This window comes from Papaver somniferum, unplaced genomic scaffold, assembly GCF_003573695.1.
Source record: "Papaver somniferum cultivar HN1 unplaced genomic scaffold, ASM357369v1 unplaced-scaffold_21, whole genome shotgun sequence".
Lineage (NCBI taxonomy): Eukaryota > Viridiplantae > Streptophyta > Magnoliopsida > Ranunculales > Papaveraceae > Papaver > Papaver somniferum.
The window spans coordinates 6,515,862-6,526,523 of NW_020631041.1; the positions used below are offsets into that span (position 1 = coordinate 6,515,862).

Consider the following 10,662-nt stretch of genomic DNA (forward strand, 5'->3'; position numbering starts at 1 on the left):
GTCTAGGGATGTTGAGTTCTTTGAGAATGTTTTTCCCATAAAACGTGATTCTCGAAAGAGATGTTTAGATGATCCCCTAGAATTTTCATCATCCAGTCAGTCATTACCTTTAGAGGAAGATGAACCAGAAATAGAACCTAGAAGAGGTAAAAGGGTTAAAACTAAGAAAACCTATCTTGGTTGCATTACATACCTAGCCGAGTCGGATACTCGGACTTATAAAGAAGCCATGACTTGTCCTGAAGCTCCGTGGTGGATAGAAGCTTCAATTAGTGAAATGGATTCCATTCGAGAAAACGGTACTTTTGAACTTGTAGATTTACCTCCAGGGTCTAAGGCCATAGGTTGTAAATGGATTTTCACGAGAAAACATAATATAAATGGAACTATTGAAAAATACAAGGCTAGGTTGGTAGCTAAAGGCTATAAACAGATAGAAGGTATAGACTTCTTTCATACATATTCACCAGTAAGTAGGATTAGCTCCATTAGGATGTTAATTGCTATAGATTCTGTCCATAACCTACAGATACATCAAATGGATGTAAAGACAGCGTTTTTGAATGGTGAATTATATGAAGAAATTTATATGGAACAACCCGAAGGCTTTGTAGTTAAAGGTTGTGAGAAGAAGGTTTGTAAACTGAAGAAATCTTTGTATGGATTGAAACAAGCACCTAAACAGTGGCATGAGAAATTTGATCATGTGATGATTTCTATTGGTTTTAGAATTAATGAATCTGATAAATGTGTTTATACTAAACTTGTCAAGGATGCCTGTGTGATTGTATGCTTGTATGTTGATGATATGCTTATACTAGGTACAAACATGGATGTTATTAATACCACTAATAAAATGTTGAATGAGAACTTTGACATGAAAGACTTAGGCCCCGTTGATGTCATATTAGGGATGAAGATTAGAAAAACTTCTAATGGCTATAGTCTAAGTCAGTCTCATTATGTTGAATCCATACTTAAGAAATATAATCAGTTTGATTGTAAACCTGTTTGCACTCCATATGATTCTTCTTGCAAACTCATGAAGAATAAGGGTGTAGGTGTTAACCAACTTGAATACTCGAGAGTCATAGGAAGTCTGATGTATTTGATGAATTGTACGAGACCAGACATTGCTTATGCTGTGAGTAGGTTAAGCAGGTATACTTGTAATCCAAGGCAGAAACATTGGGATGCAATTAATAGAGTGCTAAAGTATTTGAAGTACACAATGACCTTTTGTTTGAATTACGAAGGGTATTCGGCCGTCCTTGAGGGATTTTGCGATGCGAACTGGATAGCAGAATCAGAGGAGTCTAAGTCTACGAGTGGATATGTATTCACTCTAGCAGGTGCATCTGTATCTTGGAAGAGTTCCAGACAGACATGTATAGCTCGCTCAACTATGGAGTCGGAGTTTATTGCGTTAGATAAAGCAGGAGAGGAGGCCGAATGGCTAAGAAACTTTTTAGAAGATATTCCTCTCTGGCATAGACCTGTGCCAGCTATATCTATACATTGTGACAACAAATCTGCAATAGGTAGAGTTAAGAATAGCTTCTACAATGGAAAGTCTATACATATGCATAGAGGACATGATTCTTTGAAATTACTAATCTCCACAGGCGTTATTTCCATAGATTGGACAAGGTCCAAGGAGAATATCGCGGACCCTTTGACGAAAGGTTTGCCCAAGGACATAGATAGTAAAGCATCGAAGGGGATGAGGCTTAGGCTCAAATAATTAAACTTGCCATGAAGGATACTCAACCTTGCTGACTGGATATTCAAATAAGAAGGTTTCGAATGATGCAACTAATTTATGGTGGGTAAAGGTAAACATTATCAGAGAATTTCATTCTCTGTCCCTTCCCTATGGTGTTGATGTGATAGTGTGTCGATTCTCTAAAGCATTTTGAGAAACAGGATATGTCCAGGGCCAAAATTGACAAAACGGCACGAACTTAGCAACACTTGGAGGATATCATGCATGGATATTATTAGAATTACACCGAACGCTAGCAGTTCAAGACATAGTTCACTGTCTAGCTAGTAGTTCCGGTAACTTCTCACTAAGCAAGGTTCAAGACCTCATGGACACCTTTGCCTAAATGGAATTTCCGTACTCTGGTTTTTCGTTTTTTACCGAGATTTCATTCATGTGGGGGATTGTTGGAGAAAATGAGTTATTTAATAAATGATTTTTTGGTCTTGGTGTGGTTTGATCTCATGACCTAAGGGTCTAAGGATACTCACTCATTTTTGAGTGAATGAAATGGAACCTTTAGTCCCACATTGTGGAAAACTAAAGAGGTGCTTCACTATATTACCATGTTCTCATGGATATGTTGTAAAACAACGTGGGTGGAGCGGGTGGGGCGAAAATTACATGTTTCGACCCATGTCCATGCGCGTGTACCAACCACCAAGTCCGTGTCTACTTGAAATTATTTTTTGCAAGTTTTTAACTTGATAAATAATTTATTTAAGAGTTTTATTTATGGAAAAATTCTTTTTTTGTGTTTAATTGTTTTACAAGAAACAAAACTCGTTTTATAAGAAAAAACCTATACTTAACTTGATTTGCAAGTTAATTTTTCTATAAATACAACTCGAAAATCTCTTTTCAAAACACACAAGCAACGACCATCTCTAGGTCTACTTTTCTTCATCTTCTTGCTTTTATTTTCGTGCGGTGTTTTACTTCCATCCCCGTTGCTGAGTTTAAGAGTGGGTAACTTGTATTGTGCTAACACAAGTTATATCGGGCAGTCTTATCCTGGACACATCTTCGCACGTTGGGGTTTAGCATTACTTTAGAGTATACCCGCGAACTAATGTGTTAAGGACATCTTGTTGAACCTGTGATTCTGCCCTCATCAATTTGTTCGTGGTAGAGTTGTTTGATACGGTTCTTTATATTTATTGTTTGATACATCTGACGTTTCTTCTATTGTTGCAAGACTCCAACATTGACCGGTTGCAATATGATGGTGCATTTGGAAAGAAAGGAATTCTAGAATTTTCAATCACAAAAAGAGAAATTTGGAAATTTTAATTCGAGATACTAAGATTTAAGCTTATTTTTGGGCGGAGTCAAACACTAAAATGTTGAGTTTGATGGCTAACATGGTGATAGGTTTGTGGGACTCGTATTTCTGTTGGCCGCTTTGAGTTGGATAAGTGTCAGATTGGTGTTTATTTTTCTTGTTCTCAATTACCTCTTTGTTCTTTTTCCTTTCTTTGGGTGATTGTTTCCAAAAATAGGTCTCCTTTCTTTTGTGTCGGTTGTATTTATTGGGTTAAACTATCCCCTTAAGTACCTTTGTTTTTCAATAAATCCTTTCCTATTGACCGATCAAAAAAAGAATTACATTTTTCTCTTACATACAAATGGTATAACCACAAGTCCATGCTCACATTCATGTACCTATAGAAACCACCATTTTAGTGCAATATACTTGAATTGAGGAGATGTTTCCTAGAATGGAAGTTTTAGAACAAGATTACAAGGAAAAACAACAAACAACAAGTTGTTTGTTTTGGGCAAACCAAATCCAAAAGTCTTAACAGAGTGGTGGTATTTGAGGACCAATTAAGACTAAAAATCTCAATAAAATAGAGTGGTGGTATTTGAGGATATATATTTTGTGATTCCAAGGGAAAATTTCATTAAAACTTGGAAGAATATCCTAAATGAATCCAATTGTTCCAAATCTATAATAACTAAGTTTCTAGAAAGTTTAGCAAAATAATGTAATTGTATACTAGGGATAAGGAGGTTATAAGGCCTTGAATGAATTCCAGGTGCATCCTTTTCAGCAACAGAAGTTATTAGGCAGTTGTACAGATGACAATTCTGTACTTCCAGGTACTTGCTGGTTGATTGAACAATAACCTAATCCCTTTTTATTTTTTCAATTTACTCCCCCATCTCAAAAACAAAAATTTGGCTTCCTGAATATATGTCCGTAAAATTTAATTACCTCTTGCGAAATGGTAAACCTTACATTTGTTTCGTTGTTGTCTTAAATAGACTTTAGGTTCTGCAATCCGTATGAATACAAAATGTAACTTGCAATACAGAACAAATGACCAGTGTCATGTACATGGTGAATGCATGCAAGCTATATGAATTGACCATCCCTTGTTAAAAGGGTGTAACACCTCTTGTTTTTCTCTTTACCTTGGCGACAAAGAAATTACAGCATGATCGTCATTCGGGATGAGTGATTTCGATAAGACCAAAATAACTTTGTTTTGGACTTTTTAGAGCTACGTGGTAGTAAAAACACGGAAAAAAAATACCTTAGAGTTCAAAAATGATAACAAAAATTCTCAATAAACCGCACAAAAAACTCCACAGAAACCGTCCCCTCACAGATTTTCAATTTACTGGCCCCCTACTAATTCTCTGTCCCGCGAGACCCTTCCCATATGAGGGGACGGTTTTTGCGTAGTTCGTTTACACGGTTCGTGTAGAACTGCTGAAATGATAAAAGCGTGTGATGTAATTTGATGGTGATGTGGCATCTTTAATTGTCTATTTACATAAAATGTAAATTTTCCGCCCAAAAGTGTTTATGATTAGAGGTGTAAAACGTGCCGGCCCAGCACAGTCCAGTCCACGATATCACGCGCTTAGCGTGCTATGTGTCATGATATGTTGTGCCAAAAATTATGACGCGTCGTGCTGTGCCGTGCTCGAAGACGTGTTGTGCTGGGCTGTGCCAGAAAAATTAACGTGTTGTGCTGTGTCGGGCACATTTATTTTATATTTTTCAATATAAATGTTTTCCAAATACTTAGGTAATATATGTATTATTATGAAAATAAGTCAACATAACGATAATAAAATGTCAATAACTGACTAGAATAATGGCTCTTTCGTGAAATATATACAAAATATGATATATGTCATGTTGTGTAGTATTTTTATACATATTATGACATGCTTTCTTAACGTGTTGTGATGTGCCACGTGTTTATCCACGCCACATACTATGCTGAGCTACTGTGCTTTCTTAACGTGTCATGCCGTGCTAAGTCACGTACTGGGATGGGCTGTGCTAAAATTTTAGCGTGTTGTGCTGAGATGTGCTCGTGCTGGCACAACTCAATTTACACCTCTAATTATGATGGCCACATAAGTTGTGCATCACTTAACTCCATAAAATTCATCATTTTTTTCTCAACTGTCTTTACACAATCTTATTGATATTCAAAAGTTGAGATTTGTAACTCCTAAAAGTTGCAGTACATGAGGTTGAGATTTGCAAAAATCACTATCTCACTGTGACTAGTATGAAGCATAGTGCGACTTGCAGTTTTCTTCTCTCCATTTAGGCTCATTTGGTTGGTCCAGTATTTTATGCTCGCTTATAAATAAAGAAAATAAATAGAATATTTTATGCTGGGAATGCAAATACAGGTTGGGGTATGCAATCTTATCACGTTTTATTGTGGTGATTGCATGATCATTTCATCATATCAGAGGAGATCATCAAGTAGAACTGTACATATTCAGTTCCAGAATGAAGAATAAAATTCACATGATAGATCCTATAATGGCTACAATATTCTAAGAATGTAACTAGGGATGCGGATAATGGGGCTCGCCTCGTTATCTTGTAGAATTCACCATTTTAATGCAATATACACAAGGTAACAGATGTTAAAGGTTGTTATTTACTTTGCAACACAATTGTGACTGCCAGAACAAGTAAATGGATAAACGTGAATTGAAGATGAGAATTTTCATTTCAAGAATAGGTGAAGAAGGTAACAAAACTATGAATTATCCTAAAAACAAAATTATGAATTTAACATAATGGTACCAAAAATCAAATCTATGCTGTAATTAAAAAGATACTTCCTAGAATGGAATTTGGTACCACAAGATAACAAAAGAAAACACAGTAACCAACTTTCTATCATGTTCAGCTATACAGTTTAACCGTATATAAAGGATTGAGAGGTTATGAAGCCTAAGATAAATGCCGTGGACTTGGTGTATGATTTTCGGCCAAAGAAGTTATTATGCAGTTGTACTGACTAGATCATCTTTGTGATAATGCTATTCTTCTGTGCACATGCTGGCTGATTGAATAATAAGCTAATCGTTTACTATTTTTTCAATTTACTCCCCCATCTCAAGAAATAAAATTTGGCTTAGTGAATATATGTCAGGAAGATTTGACGAGCCCTCGCGAAATGGTAAACCTTTCATTTGTTTCATTGTTTTCTTAAATATATTTTACGTTCTGCAATTCCTATGATTATAAAGAACAATAACTGGTGCCAAATTCATGATGAGTGCAAGCTATATGAATTGGCCATCCCTTGTTAAAGGTATAAAGGCTCTATTTTCTTCTGGTTTCTTATCTCTGCCACTCTTACAAAGATAATTGCAGTTACGACACCGGCTAAAGTTAAAATAAGTTTGTTTTGAGCCTTTTACTTGTTGATGTCCACGTGACATGTTTTTAACCGTCTATCTGCATATATAGGCTTGACAAGAGTGACCAAGATAGCATCAGCGTGCACCTTGTCACTAACTCCGTAAAATTCATGAATTTTCTCTCAATTGTCTTCACACGATTTGTAGTATTGGAGGAAGCAAAAATCGCTATATGACGATTTGGTAAAACTAAATAGGTTATTAAGCACTATCAAATGAGAAAACAACAAAGTACTAAGGGGGGAGTATAAATCTCCTAGCTCACTGATGTACAATGTACAAGTATATGCTCGGAAAGGTTCATATTAGCGTCCAAAATGAAAAAAAAAGGTTCGTTTACTACATTCAACTTCTTGGTCCCGTAAACTGATTGATATTTTCTTAGAAATGAAATCCGATAAACAAATAAAAAACAAGAATTTGGATTTTTGGGCACACAAGCTCCAAAGTCTTATTTACACTTGTCCTCCACTCCGATTCACATACACCTCTTATAAAAACCTGACTACTTTGATGCTAAATATCACCAACCGGAAATAACATTAGTTTATGAACCCTGACTTACAAAACCATTCAGCAGAATTTCTAGGCATGGAAGGTGAATATTGTAAAAGGCAAGAGCAATGAAGTTTGGAGAATCCTTCCAGACACAATTGTTTGAATGCGTCGTGTTTTTGGTGGCAGGAGTCGCTCTAACGAAGAATTATCTTTTGTAATCACATCTACAATGATTTTGATTTTGTGGCTGTTGAATTAAAAAATCTTTGTAAATATCTCCGTGGATTGTGTGCTTTTAGAATGGAATGAATGGTATTTAAGGATATTTTTCTTTATTATTCAAAAAGAATTTTTCATTAAATAACTGAGTAGAGTGTGCAAAGATAATTCGTTCCGATCTTTTTTTATTTATTTTCTTGATGCAAAGAGAAGATGTATTATTGATTATGGATCAAATTGTCTCACAACAAACAACCTTCAGTAACGCTCGCAGGATTTTCTAATCAAATTGTCTCACAACAAACAACCTTCCGGAGTAATGAGCGAAGATTTCTATCGCTGAGGAGTATAAAAAGGGTCTTGAGGTAGCAGAGAAAGGTTCTGGAGAGTTTGGGAGAGTTAGAGAGCATCACAGAGCCGAAAAATCGAGTTGCAGAGAACACCATTTCTGCTGCTGCAGAACTGAAGAACACGAAGTACAGACTGACGAAGACAGTCGTTTATTAACAGTGACAACGACAGACACGTGAGGGTCGCAGAGATACAACAACAACAGTTCTCTTTTATCGTTCTTTGTAACAGTATTTTGCAACAATTATAAACGTTGCAAACACCCGATTTTCATCATTTTCTCCATTTCATCATTTGTACACCTATTTTGAGTAATGAAATCAACTTTTGATCTTGTTTCCAACATCATGATGAGCTAAACCCAATCTTCCGGGGCGATGGACGAAGCCATTCTTCCAAAAGTTATGTGGTAAAATTTATCTGAATTTATTTATGCAATTCTTTTATGATTATTTGCACTGAATGAAAATTGAGTAATGATTTTTATTAATTAGTTGTGTTTTCTCTTGATGAAGTATGCTTAGTTTAGGGCTTTTGATACTTCATTCTTGCGATTAACAACTGATGTTTTGAAAATCTAATTTAGGCAATGATTAGAATCACAATTTCTTTTGATTGGAGTTATATTGTCTAGAATTGCATGATAAAAATTAACATTAAATTACATGGATTTTGGTGAATGGTGAAATCATGAAACCCCGGTCTCTCTAATGTAATCGGTTTTAATTTGCTTTATTTTCTTTAGTTTTAAAATTTAAATCTAAAAGCACAACCTTCACAAGTCTTGAACGAACTCTATTTATTACTACAACAACTTTTAAAATACATTAAATTTTCGGCGCCGCTGCCGGGGACTTGTCTTTAGGTTAGAGTTTTTAGATTTTTTTTTTTAAGGTTTTTTTTTTATTTGTTCTTCTTTACGTTTTTGGGTTTTTGTCTTTTCCTTTCAGATTTTGGAATTTGGAGCGAAAGAAAAATTTTCCAAAGCTTTTGGTGAATACTTAAAGACTGGAGTAAAAGGCAAAGCGAAAGGAACGAAAGAAGAATATTTTTTTTATAAAAAAAGAGAGCAAAAAAAAAAGAGACATTTTTATTTTTGTAGATTTTTATTTTCTTAGACTTTCTTTTTTTTTTGCACTTTTTTTTTTGAACTTTGGACTTTAAATTTTGGGACATTATTTTTAAACCCTACGGAAGGGTAGTTTAAATATAAATTGTTTGCAGAGAAGGACGGTGATTAAGATATCACCTCGGCCCCTCGGGTTCGTACATGACATAGGAGTCGTGGCCCGAGTCGACTACAAAGGTTCATCCCCCGTCTGGTACGGGAGGTAAGTTTGTCGAAACACTCGCGAATCCCCTGTCAGCGAGTTACTGTTTTCCTTCGTATGCATATATGTTGAGGACTTGAAAACGGCTGCTTTAATTTCCTAGTAAAGGGCAAGGACTGGCCATACAAGATAAGGGTTCGGATTTCATCACCGTTCTTTTCTTGCCCGCCTTAGGAAAACGACACCAAACGCGAACCTAAGCCTAAAATTTTGACTAGAACGAGACCGATAGGGTAACGAGCTTAACAGGAAAGTCATTCGAAAAATATTGGTTACTCTTTTAAGCATACTTCTAAGTTCTTGACGGTTTCTGTAAGTTGAATGCGTGACTGCGCCGCCTTGTAATACCGGTGAGGCCTTGGGTATCAAAGCTCCACCGAGCTTCCCTCGCCTCTATTCAACTTACTTTGACTCGGATTGATTCCAGAGGGGTTTGCTTAAACTGTAACGAATTCCCGTTCGAAGGATTAGAAGCTGGTCTAGAAACAATCTAAGTGGATCCATCATGCTTTTTGTTTGCTAGAAATCAGTAGGTTTGCTGTGGTGGAGTCAGCCTTGATTGTGTTTGCATAGAACATCCCTTCCTTTTTAGGACTTTTTTTTTTATTTTGTTTTTCTAGTGTATGCCCGAAGTTTTTAAACGGGCTTGGAAAAGAAACACTCTAGGTCGTTTGATTACTGACAAACCTAGTAGTTCTTCTTTTGAAGGCGGGGAGCTCGAAGACTCTTCTTTTGAGAGCCCCGTTTTTGGAAACTTCAGTTTTGAGAATCTGTCTCTTCGTGAGGAAAGTACCCCTAGTACTCCTAGTCATTTGGTAGTGCCAGAAATGGCAACTTTGAAAGCTTTGCTAAACCCTACTAGGACCTCTCGTCCGTCTTGTATCAAGTTAGCTGAAACCGAGGCAAATTATGAACTGAAACCTGGGACTTTACAGATGCTCCCAATGTTTTTAGGGAAGGAGAATGAGAACCCCTATTTTCATGTTAGGGAATTTGAGGAAGTTTGTAGTACTCTGAAAATTAAAAACCTAAGTGATGATGCGTTGAAACTTAGGTTATTCCCCTTTTCCTTAAAAGATAAAGCCAAATCTTGGCTGTATAGTTTGGACTCTGAGTCAATTTAAACCTATGCCCAACTTACTTCTGCCTTTATACATAAGTTTTTCCCAAGGCATAAAACATCGTCTATTAGGACACAAATATGTACTTTTGCCCAACAAGATGGAGAATCTTTATATAGGTACTTAGAAAGGTTCAATGACTTGATATCTCAATGTCCTCATCATGGTTTGGAGAAGGTTAGGTTAGTTCAGATCCTTTACGAGGGTTTAGAGTATTCAATAACAAACATTGTTGAGTCCTTATGCACAGGTGGGTTTGAGAGTAAAAATGTTGATGAAGCGATGACATTTTTGAATGAAATCGCCGATAAGACCCAACAATGGGAAAATAGTAGGGAACCCCAAAAAAAATTCTTCTAGGTAGAGGAAATGTTAATAGGGTAGAAGGATCTCATGAGTCAGATGCCAAAATAGCAGTTATAGCCAAAAGGTTAGAAGCCTTAGAATTAGGTCATTCTAGTGGTAGTTGTGGAAGAAATGAGCCTTTTTGGGAAGGCCATGCTGTTGAAGAGCAAGCCAATGCTCTTTATAACAACACTATGTTTGATAACTGACAGAAGTTTGACCCATATTCAGAAACCTATAACCCTGGATGGATAAGCCATCCAAACCTTTCTTGGTCCAAGGGAAAGAATCAAGGTCAGTCTAGTAATGCTTAGGTTCCCCCAGGTTTTGGCTATAC

At 36.3% G+C, this 10,662-nt stretch overlaps 1 pseudogene; it reads right to left on the reverse strand.

Moving 5' to 3' along the window:
• Positions 1-10,050: 10,050 nt before the first annotated feature.
• LOC113340396 lies at positions 10,051-10,150 on the reverse strand (annotated as a pseudogene).
• Positions 10,151-10,662: the final 512 nt, after the last annotated feature.